This window comes from Schistocerca nitens, chromosome 2 (genome assembly GCF_023898315.1).
Source record: "Schistocerca nitens isolate TAMUIC-IGC-003100 chromosome 2, iqSchNite1.1, whole genome shotgun sequence".
Classification (NCBI taxonomy): Eukaryota; Metazoa; Arthropoda; class Insecta; order Orthoptera; family Acrididae; genus Schistocerca; species Schistocerca nitens.
Genome location: NC_064615.1, coordinates 248,131,453 through 248,145,934, shown reverse-complemented (window position 1 = coordinate 248,145,934; position 14,482 = coordinate 248,131,453). Strand labels below are relative to the sequence as shown.

At 35.2% G+C, this 14,482-nt stretch overlaps 1 protein-coding gene and 1 long non-coding RNA gene across 3 annotated transcripts in view; one reads left to right on the top strand and one right to left on the bottom strand.

The window, feature by feature from the left end:
- Positions 1-10,520, bottom strand: part of LOC126235966 (adhesion G-protein coupled receptor G6-like) — a 191,859-nt gene extending 181,339 nt beyond the window's left edge. For both annotated transcript variants that reach the window (XM_049944937.1, XM_049944938.1), the window contains exons 1-2: positions 10,443-10,520; positions 5,640-5,827 (exon numbers count right to left, since the gene is read on the bottom strand). The gene's annotated coding sequence lies outside the window, so the exon portion shown is untranslated. The remainder of the gene's footprint in view (positions 1-5,639; positions 5,828-10,442) is intronic.
- Positions 5,698-14,482, top strand: part of LOC126235967 (uncharacterized) — a 95,187-nt gene continuing 86,402 nt past the window's right edge. Inside the window, exons 1-2 of the long non-coding RNA XR_007544853.1 lie at positions 5,698-5,982; positions 9,135-9,219. This is a non-coding gene — a long non-coding RNA (uncharacterized LOC126235967). The remainder of the gene's footprint in view (positions 5,983-9,134; positions 9,220-14,482) is intronic.

Below are 14,482 nucleotides of genomic sequence, written 5' to 3'. Positions count from 1 at the left end.
GACAATGTTGACTGTAATATTCTCTTTCAAATTCTGAATGTGGCAGGGGTAAAATACAGGGAGCAAAAGGCTATTTATAATTTGTACTGAAACAGAGTTGTAGCCTCTCCCCGATGTTATTCAATCTGTATATTGAGCAAGCAGTAAAGGAAACAAAAGATAAATTCGGAGTAGGAATTAAAATCCATGGAGAAGAAATAAAAACTTTGAGGTTCACTGATGACATTGTAATTCTGTCAGAGACAGCAAAGGACCTGGAACAGCAGTTAAACTGAATGGACAGTGTCTTGAAAGGAGGATATAAGATGACCACCAACAAAAGCAAAACGAGGATAATGGAATATAGTTGAATGAAATCAAATGAAATTTGCTGATGCTGAGGGAATTAGTTTAGGAAATGAGACATTTAAAGTAGTAAATGAGTTTTGCTATTTGGGGAGCAAAATAACTGATGATGGTCGAAGTAGAGACGATATAAAATGTAGACTGGCAATGGCAAGGAAAGCGTTCATGAAGAAAAGAAATTTGTTAACATTGAGTATAGATTTAAGTGTCAGGAAGTCATTTCTGAAAGTATTTGTATGGAGTGTAGCCATGTATGGAAGTGAAACGTGGACGATAAATAGTTTAGACAAGAAAAGTAGAGAAGCTTTAGAAATGTGGTGCTACAGAAGAATGCTGAAAATTAGGTGGGTGGATCACATAACTAATGAGGATGTATTGAATAGAAATGGGGAGTAGAGAAATTTGTGGCACAACTTAACTAAAAGAAGGGATCAGTTGGTAGGACATATTCTGAGGCATCAAGGGATCACCAATTTAGTACTGGAGAGCAGCGTGGAGGGTAAATATCATGGAGGGAGACCAAGAGATGAATACACTATGCAGATTCAGAAGGATGTAGGTTGTGTAGGTACTGGGAGATGAAGAAGCTTGCACAGGATATATTGGCATGGAGAGCTGCATCAGACCAGTCTCTGGACTGAAGACCACAACAACAACAACATGTACAGTTAAAATTACTTTTACTTTAGAAACATTTTAAACTATGAAATATCTGCACACTTAAAATTCCTATTATTAATTATGCAATCTGATGCTAGTTATTAAATTTATTTCTGGATTCATTTACAAAATAATGATATAACTTGTTGAAGACTCTTCTTTTGTCAAGAAAGTTTGTAAACTCTTTTTGTTTTGAAAACTCTTTGGAATATTGTTAGTACCGCAGAATGCCTCTGATGGAATCGGACATGTTTTTATGTTCGGCAATAACAATGTAAATTTCTGTTTCAGAGTGGAGATTGTAAAGACAGTGTGACATACAAAAATGGGATGAAATAAAAAAGCTATAGAAACAGAATCATGCAGCAGGCTTACTTCATCAGTTATCTCATGTCATCTGGAACCCACAAAGTAAAAAATTTCAGCCTCAAGAATCTACCCCCAGCTGTGACGAACTGCAGCCGACAACGAGTAAATGAACCGGGTACAAACCAGCAAAATGATATGCAGTGTATAATGCTAACAGTTTATCATGTTTCTGAGCATGTTGTCTCCCTCATTACGAAGGGATGATGACTTGGTGTTTTGTTTGAACAAATGGGAACTTGCAGTGCACAAAATGGAAACCAAATTTCATTGCTCTGTTTCTTATGTCACCTGATAGTGCTTGTAGTGTTACATTATGAAACAATCTGTGTGTGTGTGTGTGTGTGTGTGTGTGTGTGTGTGTGTGTGTGTGTGTGTGTGTGTGTGCACAGTGACTGAGAGTGAGAAAATGAATTAACAGTGTAGCACTAGCCTTTCACATTATTAAATAAGTTATTTGCAAAACAGTGTTGTACAGTGGGAATAGACTGAATGGAGCAGCACTGTTTTACAGAGACAGCCCAGTCTTCACCCCAGCCATTCTGATTTAGGTTTTTCAAGGTTTCCCATAATTACTTCAGGCAAATGCTGGGATGGTTTCTACTTTAAGTCCAGTTCGATCCTTGTGGAACTCAACACATAGGTATGTAAATGCTTGAAAAATGAACTATGGATTTTGCCCTCAGCCAGACACTTAACTGTGAATAGCAGAATAATCATGCAGATGTAGATGTCATTCTTAAATTGTAATACCACAACGTGTTCTCTACCTTTGTAAAAGTGGTCTATGGACAAATAAAACAACTACTACTATTACTAGTTTTAGATAGACCCGAACTTTGCTGATAGTAAAGTATGTAAAATTAGATAAATGCCTTGTCTGAATTATTAAATAAAAACAGCTGCTGAGAAGAATAATAATAAAATTTTATTGTCATTTGGCCATTACAGCAATAGAAAATTGTTACAAAGCAAGCTGGGATCATTTTAATTTCCCTCTTGTTTTGTCCTCTGCCTCCTTAAAATTCATTTTGTTACTTTTAACTGATTGCCAGTAGCATACATGGGTATAATCTGCATTTACAGTCCGCAGCTCGTGGTCGTGCGGTAGCATTCTCGCTTCCCGCGCCCGGGTTCCTGGGTTCGATTCTCAGCGGGGTCGAGGATTTTCTCTGCCTCATGATGACTGGGTGTTGTGTGATGTCCTTAGGTTAGTTAGGTTTAAGTAGTTCTAAGTTCTAGGGGACTGATGATCATAGCTGTTAAGTCCCATAGTGCTCAGAGCCATTTGAACCATTTGAATCTGCATTTACATGTAAGAGAAAGATTGGCTCTTTGTTTTAAAGAATATAATACCAGATCTAATTTTGTGCTTAGTTTTATGTATGTAACTGATTTTCTAATTTATTTTGACTATACTAACTAGTATCTTTCATTATAGGGTGAAATCAGTAATTGTTTCATAACTTAAATTCTATTGTTGACACATAAACAAATATCAATTCTGTACTAAATATAAACATTTAGAAGACAAAATAATAGTAATCTTAAAGTATCTATTTGGCTATATTCGAAAACATGCTAGAAAAGCCAGCCCTTAATTAATTCTGAAGTAATTAACAGTTTTGACAGAAGTATTGTTTGCATACTTATATTTGTTAATTTCATGATTTAAACAAATAATACAGATTAACTCTTACAGTAGAAGAATTTGTTAAAAGGAACGAATCTTTTGATGTATTCAGTTAATTTAATGAGTTAAGTTTTAATTGTAATTTCTGTAAATTTAACTTTAAACAATGTGTAGTTTCAGCACCTGTTATTATGATTATATATAAGGGCCCAATTTTGGTCACGAGACAGTCAGTCCACAGCCGAGTTTCAGATGAGTAACCTGTGCTAGTTAGAACAACAACAATGCTTAAAATTAACTGTGGAATAAGTGTTAAACAATTAGGCCATGTGTAAAAACAGTGACAGTGTCTGCTCCATATGTATCTGATTATTCTTCAAAAACTTTGGACTTTTTAGTTGGGTTTTACTGCTCGTAGATGATCAACAAGAAACTATTGAAGCAGTATGTGGGGTTTCACCTGCAAACTGTTAATGAGGCTTATGGAAAGTTTAAACAATAGTGCACTGGCCGTACACATATAACTGTGTATTATTGGGGGGTTTTGAACAGTGAAATTAAAGTACTGTGAAGCACAACTGTGCCAGGATTGGTATTAGTGTTACAATATTATATTACAGTTGAAATATTCATGTATGTCATAGAATGGGTGGGTAACTAGCCAGTCAGACAGTATTTGTTTGAATGCTTGTATGGATAATTCTTGTGCAGATTGTGGAATCTTATTAAATAATTTGTGCCCCATGAGTTCACAACTGTTCAGTGTTTTTGACAGTCTGTGGTATGGGGTACAAATGCATTTGTCCCCTCTTGTACTGTAACAATGTACATTTTCTCTGTGCTTAGCTTCTGGTAACTTCTTTCTTGTGTAAATTAAAACATAATATACATATAAGTTTGTTAAAGTCATGATTTTTTTTTTTTGTTCACAAAACAATCGTTTACAGTGTGCCTTATAAGGAGAACCAGTAATAGCTTTTTTCTGTAGTATTAGGATGTCATGCACACAACTAGAAATGCCCCATAAAATAATGCCATATGTAAGGATGCTTTGGAAGAAAGAAAAATATTGTTCTAACATACTTTTCAGGTACACTGTCCATAAGTCACCTTAACAGATAAATTATTCTTGACAACTTTCCTCTAAAACCATAACAAAACCATAACAACTTACCGCTAAGTGTTTATGTTGTATCAAAGATAATTTATTGTCGAAATATACCCCCCATAACTTAACATAACTAGGATCATCTGACACAAGTTTGTCTTTCAGACTAAAAACCACGTGGCTGTGTTTTGCTGTCATTCAACAAGAAGCCATTTGCAACACAACTTTTCGAGCTGCTGAGATCATTACTACAATGAAGAAAAGTTGTATCATATTGATCATTATAAGGAACAAAAATTGGCTCAATACTGATCCTTGGGGAAAACCTACCTTAACTCATTCTGTTTTCAATATTTTCTTGCCAGCAGACAATTTGCCTACAGTTGTATAGATAAGATTTTAATAGTTTAAGGCTGTTACATTCAATGCCATAGAATTCAGTTTTTTCCAAAGGTGGTGTGTGCTCTACACAGTTCAATACTTTACTTAGATCACAAAAACTGGCTTGTGGAAAGCTTTTATCCTCAAAGACTTGATGTATGTATTTGACTGCAGAGTCTATAGCATCGATCGTTGTCAAATTTTTTCTAAAACCATATTGTGATTCACTAATTATTCCCAGATTTTCAATATCAGAATATAATTATTGGTAAATTACATATCATAGTACTTTAGAAAAAAGCTGGGACTATAGACATTGGCCTGTAACTTGAAGGTGAGTCAGTATCTCCATTTTTATATATTGGAACTACCCTAGACAATTTTAGCTCATCAGGAAAATATCCCTCCGTTATGCACTTGTTTATACAATATGTTAAAGGATACACATACAACTTATTACTTTCTTTAGTATGTTACAATACATGTCATATGTATCTACACTGTCTGATTGTTTTAGCTGTCTTACTATTCTTAGGACGAGACTAGGAGAGATCTCGGAGAAGGCAGACATGTCTGTATTAGCCAGTGGTTTAAAAGCATTTTTTGAAAGAATCTCTGATGAACTAAGATAAATGTATAAAGTAATCCAGAAGTGATTGCCATAATTATTAGTTTTGGTACATAAGCAACTGCCATAATTTGTTTTAGTATCCTGTATAGAAGCAGACAGCATCAGTCATTTCTACCTTTTAATGTATAACTTCATTTGTTTCACATCCATGGAGGTTCTCCTTCATAATTGGATTTGCAAAAGATCATTTGTGGATGAATGAGTGAATGCTAGAATGCGTTATCAATCCTCTGGTCCAAATAATCAGGTAGTTTATATTTGGAAGTCAAGCAAGATGTGCCATTCATTTACTTTTTACTTAAAAACAACAGAAATAATATGAGCTTTTCAGCAGCTGAAAAATATTACAATATTTCTAAAATACTGTGTATTTAGTTCTTAAAAACAAATTTCTCCTTGTTTAAGAAAAAAATAATAAAGCAAAAAAATGTGATACTAATAAATAAGAATGACACATTGAAAAAACTGAATGATGAACAATAAAAACAATTTTTAAGTATGGTGCTTATACATACCTCCAGTGTCAAAGAGTCTCTCAATTGAACTCAAGTTACTCCTTGAGTTGCAGCTACACAACTGTCTTAGAATGTTGCCTTGCCACTTAAAAGGCAGCATATCACGTCACACTTGAATCACACGTTGCTGTTGTGGTTTCATTTCCTGCACCTCTCATGTACACAGACTCAGATAAAATCTTCCAAGGCTAGAATAAAGCAAGCAAGCTTTCCATGCACTGTATATCCACATCATCTACCTTAAAAACTGCTGAGGAAGAAAAATGAAATTTTACATACTAACAAACTGTTTTTTGAAAATATTAGTCTTTTTTCTCAGATACAGGAACCTGACACGCTACTGGTAACCAATATTTTCTTCTTGTGTAGTTATTAGTCATTTTTGCTGGCCATCTACTCTATGTATTAACTTTTCATTCACTTTCCTGGATTTTTTTATTAGAAATAACCGATATTCTTTGATTTTGTCTATGTTCTTGTTTATTTTTTAAGTTCTTGGTATTTCATTTATTAGTGCTTTATTTGTGGCACCAAAGGCAAGAAATGTTTTTTCTAATTGGTATCTAAATAAACCAATGATAGTTTCCACCCAAATTCCAGATATGATAGAGATGTAATAGAAATCTGTAATAGTCATCATATGAATCCCATTCTGTGTGTGACACAATAGGGTCAAATTAAGGTAACACATGCCACTGTCGTGGCAGTCTCTAAAATTTTGAAAACTAGAATTCTCACTATCGAAGAAAAAAAAATTACTTGCCTACATAAAATGATATACTTTCAGGGGAAGAGTGGAAACAGCTGTATTTATTTATAAACTGATAAATAATCAAAGATGATTCCACTCTCCCCTACTACTGTTTATTCCATGAGGACAAATAATACCCTTTCCAATACTGAATGTTCTGTTTTGTAACTGTGAAGAAGAAGCAACATGCAGACTTTCTGGGATTCTCCAAAACCTAAATAAATGGAAAGATCTGTATGTGAAAGTATTGTATATGGATTTAATATGCCTCCAAATCATGGAAGTTGTAAACATGTAACTTATCTAAATAGCAAATGTACTGAAAACTGTACAGAAAAAGTGTTGTAGTAACAAGAATCTCACTTTTAATGATTGCTGTAATTCAGCTGTTCACAGAACAAAATTAATACATTATGTGTAATGTAGGTAATGGAAATAGGGCTTATGTAGACTTTCTGTTGATGGTTACATTGCAGAAGAGGTGAAAGAGAAACTACAATAAACCAGGCTACAAGCATTTATGTCTTTTTCAATATAGGCACTGCTCATGTTATTTTTAACATAGTATTCTCATATACAGTAGTTTACAAACTTCTTGTGTAAATCATTATACAGATGTACAACCAGCAATTACAGCACTTATGCAAAATATTTTTCATGGAAACTGTATGATGTTCATCCTCTGAGTAGTGAAGTGACTGCTCTGTAACACATTATCTATAACTTACATGGTCAGCACCTGAGGGAAAAAAATTAACAATGTAGGAACAATTAAGTATCTCTCATAACGTGATGTCTACAGGATGTAGAATGACCATGATACTGTGAGCCAGGTATGGATCTATGAGTGTAGTGTGTGATGTTCACCTGCTTTGCTTCTTCATTGATAGTCCTCAGTGTTGAGGTACTGCATTGTTATACGGGCTGAAAAATGGGGGGTTGAAGTTCAACACTGACTCCAGTAAATGATGTAGCTGACAGTTGCACATTTGTGTTTCAAAGTTCTTTACTTTCACTGTTCACAAGCCCTCAGTATTGCATAGTTATATGGCCAGTTCACTACTGGTAACTTTTGATAAGCCTCATTAATAGTCTGTAGGCAAACATCAGCATACTGCTACAATAGTTTGCTGTTGAACATCTATGAGCAGTAAAAACCTAACCACACAATTCACAGTTCTTGCAGAATAGTATGGTACTTGTGACAGTATTTCTTAAATAAATTGAACAGGCACTGTCACTGTTTTCACACATGCCCTGTTGGTGTTACACTAATTCCACTGTTACATTAATGCATTATTGTACTCTAACTGATACAGAAAATCAGCTGTGGACTGACTGTCTTAGGAGCAAAAATCTGTCCTTTACATGTCCTCACAATAATCAGCAGTGAAACGCTACATTGTTTGATGTTTAAGTTACAGAAATTACAATTAAAACATACCTCATTCAATTAATTGAATACATGGAAAAATTCTTTCTTTTTAAAGTTTCTTCTATCACAAAGGTTAGGCTGACTTATTTGTTTAAATAATGAAATTAACAGATATAGTTATACAAACAATGCTTTTCACAAATCTGGTAATTATTTTGGCATTAAATAAGGGTTGGCTTTTCTAAAATGTTTTTGAATAGAGCAAAATAAATACTTAAAAAATCCTAGTAGTTCTTCTTCCAAATGATTATAATAAGTATAGAACTTATATTTGTTTATAAGTCAAGAATAGAATCAAAGTCATGAAAAAATTACTGATTTCACTCTTTAAGAAAAGATATTAACTAAGAATAGTCAAATAAATTAGGAAATTAATTACTTACACAAAACTAAGCTTCAAAATTAGATCTGGTACTATATTTCTTAAGACTGAGGGCCAACATTTCTCTTTTATGAAAATGCAGATTATACCCATGTATGTTAATGGTAATTTGTCAAAAAAAAAAAAAATAATCAATGAGGCAGATGGCAAAACAAGATAGGCAGTAAAGAGATCCCAGCTTGCTTCATCACATTACCCCCTCACTGGTTTAACCAGATAGACATTGCATATAGCTAACTGGGCAATTCAATGATCACAAGTGACCCCAGAAAGCAGATTTAACAATCTACACAAAGAAAAATATTACATAAGAAATCTTATCAAAAACTACAGTACATATGTTTTTGAAATTCCTACTTACGTGAACTGGCCATATGGAAATCCCCCTACAAAATATTTACATATGGGAGATACCTAGGTGACTCATCTTACATTTTGAAATCAGTGTTTTACTATGTTGACTTGTTATCAGTCGATAAACCCACATTTTCCTTTGTGAATCATCATTATAAACTGGGTTATTCAGGCAAAGATCTTGAAATGTTATTTAAGCAGGGAAGAGTATTAAAATTAAAGAACAAGAATGTAATTTATGTTGTGACTCATGTTACAAATTTGGGACATATTTTTCCCTAATGTGCATTTTAGGTCAAAATTGTCCTCAAACTATTGGGAGTATGGATCTGGTTTTTATCACAGAAAATGCATATTAGGTTGGCATTCAAATGACAGAGTTACAGATTTCTAAAAATATTTACACTATGTGAAATATTGTAATGGGATATTCCACGTAAAGTGGGAGACACTTATGATATTTAACAGTTTAAAATTTTGTACTTTTGATATATTTTTTGAAAAGGCTGGACTTTTTACTGTATGGCAACAATAGTTTGTGCCCAATTATTGATTTCCCTCCATAATTTGCAGCCATTCTTATAAAGCCATATGTTCTTCATGTGATGAGAGTGTAAATTATTGGAGATTTTGGGCCTTCATTTCAAGTAATTGGCAGGTAAGAATCAGCATATCATTGTTTATATTACTGTTACATACCCTAATGTCTTGCATAAAGAGTATAAAACTGAAATAGGTAAATTATAGGATGGGGTAAACAATATAATACAGCAACATGAACTTTCATGAGTCACTTTTATGTAATTAAGTTTTTATACCAAGAGAGAGATTAGAGATAACTTTATATTGTTCTGTAATTTACTTCTTAGTGTGAATGTGTAACTAACATCAAAAGTAAAAATTTCCCAATTTCAACCAGTATTGTAAAAACAGAAAATTAAATGTGTAACATGAGTCATGTAATCTAAGTCACAGTTGTATTATTTTAAGATTAGAAGAGGAGGGTGCCCTTAGTAGTAGCAGAAAGACAGAGTAGGAGGAGGGAAAATTTAAAGAGTGAAGGAAAATATGATGAATTTAAAAAGAATCATCTGGGAAAAAAGCCAGCAGGAGCAGAAACAAAAGTTTCTACAGTTGAGTCAACGTAAGCAAGGACTGTTATTAGAAGAAAAAAGAGCTAAAACTAGGAAGAGAGTTAGAAAACATAGGCAACATAAGATGCAAGATCAGCAACCTAGTAAAGCAAGTTTGTCAGCATATGAGTCACATAGTGCTCTGGATAAAGCCATGGCTCGAGTGGTGCAATTGCTTACATTAGCAAGGTACTGAAAATGTGAAGATAGCTTCAATCTGGTCAGATGAACCTGCCTCACAATTTAAAAAGAAATATATTACTGCTGCTGTACCTCAATTTCAAACATTTCATAATGTGGAAATCTATTGGAACTTATTCGCTACATCTCATGGTAAAGGAGCCGTGGACGGAATTGGTGCAGTTGCGGAATGGCTAGTGGGGATGCAGTAAAAAAGCGTAAATTCATAGTAGGTGATGCATCAACTTTTGCTCAGGTAGCTGCAAGTACCATAACTACGGACGTTTTTCAAGTGTCTATTGATGAAATTCAAGGAATCAATGTGAAACTTAATGTGGCTCAAATATTTTCTTCAGCACTATCGGTACCAAACATAAGAAGCATTCACTGCTTTCACCAAAAGAAAGGAGTACTACAAACATATCTGCTGTCTCCAAAGAATTTTGCTGTTGCCGATCATCATACTGAAGAAACTACAGAAAGCATGAAAATCGGAGACTGGTACAAAGTAGAATAAGACAGTAAATTCAATGCTGGAGAAGTATGTGCAGTTTTTGGAAATTCTTACCTAATCAGTGCAATGGAGTGTGCTGGTCATTATCGGAAATGTGATGAAATTATAAAGAAAATTAATCCACTTGATGTTGGCAATGCAAGAGGATATTTTAGTTCTCTGACTTTTAATTGAATTTACAGTTCACTTTCCCAGATGTCATGCTCTTATAATTTTTCATAGTGTCTGAAAAGTGAAATGTTACTGTTCAATTTATCTTATTTGGCACATAATGTCATATTTTCATTTCTCTGCTTGCAGGAAAAAGTTTTTCCAACAAGAAGTAGCAAGTGACATGAGTCACATAACATTGAGTCATACAGTTCATTTTCAGACAAATTTTCACTTTTTTTAATGTTTAGTATTTTTCCCAAGCACTTTCACTCTTTTAATGAGCTTTAACACATTTTTCTCACCAAGTCGTCCATGCCTTCAACAGGTCTAAGTGGCAGTTAGTAAGGAAATGCACCACTATCAGTTCCCTTAGACAAAATACCCAACATGTACACTCACTTTTACTTCTAACTAAGTATAAAGAAAAAATGTTTCACACTAATGGCAAATGATAGTCATTACTTCATAAATAAATACATTACATAGTTCTCAAAACATCACAATAATTAGCACTAAAATTGACTGTAGTACAAAAGGTGGGGACCAGTAAAGATTTTAAAATCAGGTGCACATCACACTATAAAACATTACACTATGTCATAATTCTGTCTCACAGTGGTTAAACTTAAAAGATTTGGGTTTCTTTTCCATTTGAAAAATCACTAAAATGCCAAATCCTGGCTTGAAATTCACACCATTTATGGACTCATATCTTAATCTCCAGAATATGTGCATTAGCTCTAGCAAAAACTTAAGATGTGCAGTAGCATAGATTTACTAATCATTACATTACAAAAAAAGATAGTCACGATCACATAACTTAATTACTACTCAAATCACAATTAAGGGGATGGAAGCTGTACCAAATCATTGAATTACTTTTCCAATCAACTATGGGTACTACTCTCATCCAACCAGAAAATTAAATCATCACAAAATGTTACCAAATACACTCATCAAAAGAAGTTTTGCATCAACTTGGTTCCGAGAGTTCTGGAACCTGTACAGAAAATTGGAATAGAGATCAACATAAACATCATTTCTGCCCTTTTTATTGCTCATGAAAACCACACATTGCATGTTCTACCACCATACAGAGAGACCTTCAAAAGTGGTGGACCAGATTGCTGTACGCACTGGTACCTAGCTAATACCCAGTAGCATGTCCTCTTGCATTGATGCATGCCTATTTTTGTCATGGCATACTACCCACAAGTTCATCAAGGCACTGTTGGTCCAGATTGTCCCACTCCTCAACGGCGGTTCGGCGTAGATCCTTTGAGTGGTTGGTGGGTCACGTCGTTCATAAGCATCGCTTTTCAATCCATCCCAGGTACGTTCAATAGGATTCATGTCTGGAGAACATGCTGGCCATTCTAGTCAAGCGATGTTGTTATCCTGAATGGTCAAAGGATGGCATTCATGTTTCGTACAGCCATTACGGTGCCTTCCATTACCACCAGTGGCGTACGTCAGCCCCACATAATGCCATCCCAAAACATCGGAGAACCTCCACCTTGCTGCACTCACTGGACAGTGTGTCTAAGGTGTTCAGCCTAACTGGGTTGCCTCCAAACAAGACTCTGATGATTGTCTGGTTGAAGGCATATCCGACACTCATCGGTGAAGAGAAAGTGATTCCAATCCTGAGCAGTCCACTCGGCATGTTGTTGGGCCCATCTGTACCATGCTGCATGGTGTTGTGGTTGCAAAGATGGACCTCGCCACAGATGTCAGAAGTGATGTTGCGCATTGTGCAGCCTATTGCACACAGTTTGATTCATAACATGATGTCCTGTGGCTGCACAGAAAGCATTATTCAACAAGGTGGCATTGCTGTAAGGATTCCTCTGAGCTATAATCCGTAGGCAGCAGTCATCCACTGCAGTAGTAGCCCTTGGGCAGCCTGAGTGAGGCATGTCATTGACCGTTCTTGTCTCTGTATCTCCTCCACGTCTGAACAACATCACTTTGGTTCACTCTGAGACACCAGGACTCTTCCCTTGTTGATAGCCCTTCCTGACACAAAGTAACAATGCGGGTGTGATCAAGCCGCAGTATTGACCATCTAGGAATGGTTGAACTACAGACAACATGAGCCATGTACCTCGTTCCTGGTGGATTGACTGGAACTGATCGGCTGTCGGACCCTCTCTGTCTAATAGGCGCTGCTCATGCATAGTTGTTTACATCTTTGGGTGCATTTAGTGACATCACTGAACAGTGAAAGGGACTGTGTCTGTGAAACAATATCCACAGTCAACGTCTCTCATACCTATAGGTATGATAGTGCAGCATTATATGACTTGTACCTCACTAAAATTTGCTCTTTCTGTTAAACTCTCATTCCCAGTTGCACTGTCATGGATTGCACAATATACACACCCAGTGTTGCCTAGTTCAAAAATAGATCATCAGCATAGTTACACCACATTTGTTTGTATACAGTTATCTTTTTCATTAATCATGCCTGTCAGCTCCATTATTTTACTAACATTTCTTACCTTGTTAGTTAGTGGACTGCATTCTCAAAAAAATATCCCTACTGCAGAGACAGGATCCCTGACCATTGGGAGAAGACCCTAACATTATACGTTATTTTATTATTTCATTATTGCTTCATTATCTAATAAATAAACACCTGCTCTGCTTATCCAATGCAAAATTGATTCTACTGAAAAACACTCCACAGTAACATATCCCTATGCTAAGGCAAACTTAACTCTCATCAGTGATCAGACAAAATTATCACTTAGAAAAAACTATTATTTCACTGTATTCCATCAAATTTCTTGAGATTTTAGCCAGAAGGGCGATATACTGATACATACAAATCTTGCTTCTTCTTTCCACACACATTACTCCAGGCAACTATGTTTAAAGTTTTATATCCTTAATGTTAGAAGAGGCTGCACCATGACACACTTCTATACATAGATAGTTATCTCCATATACTGATTGCACTGAACACAAACACTTCTGTTATACCATAATTAATATTAAGACCTAGTATCCAAGATGGTTTTCACTGCATATTGCCTGTGCTGCTGCACCAAATCATACTAATTTCATACATGAGCTGATTACTTCAGATGTTAATTATAATTTTCAGATAATCTGCACCTTCTCCTCCACATACGCTGACACCTTTCATTTTCTGTTTACCTTACCTCTTTGACAGAAATTCTTTAACCATGACACCTCAAAAAACCAAAACACAGTACCTCATAGATTTTTACCAAATATCCCTGCTTATCTTTTTATATTGCCTTTTCTTCCATCCTCTTATGATTCTGTTACTCATTTCTAACTCAAATATAACACTGCAAAAACCTTTTCTAAAATATTCCTATATTAAGGTATCCTGCTGTACAAAATAACATGAAGTCGAAGGTGGAATGTTTCTGATTCACTTATAAACTACAGATAGGATAGGAGAAGAGTCTGACTGTCTCAGGAAACCTGAAAAATGAGACAGACAGCTGGGGTAAGCATTATTGCTACATAATGAATCCAACACAGAATGTTGAACCCCCTACTTGCTTTTAGATCTTACTTCTGGTTCAATGCACACTCCAGTCTCCTAACAAAATCAATACTATCTAGGCTCAGAAATGCTTTAAACTGTCATGGCTCAATATTCAAAGATCAAATTTGTAATACATAGTGTTTCAGATCAATAATATTCTTTAATCCAAAAATCCTGTTAGTCTTTGTGTAAGCCAACTCATAATACTTGTCATGGGCATGCATACCACTCTGAAAGGACCATGATACACCTGCAAAAACTCCTTAATCTCATCATTTACTTTGCTAGATTGTTCTTTGGTTTTGTTGGGGACAAGGTCACCTATCCTGAAACTAGTCGGATTCACTCCTTTGTCATACCTTTTCTTCCTTCCTTCTGCTTTCTATCACCTCTTTAGCCAATCAGATCTTTT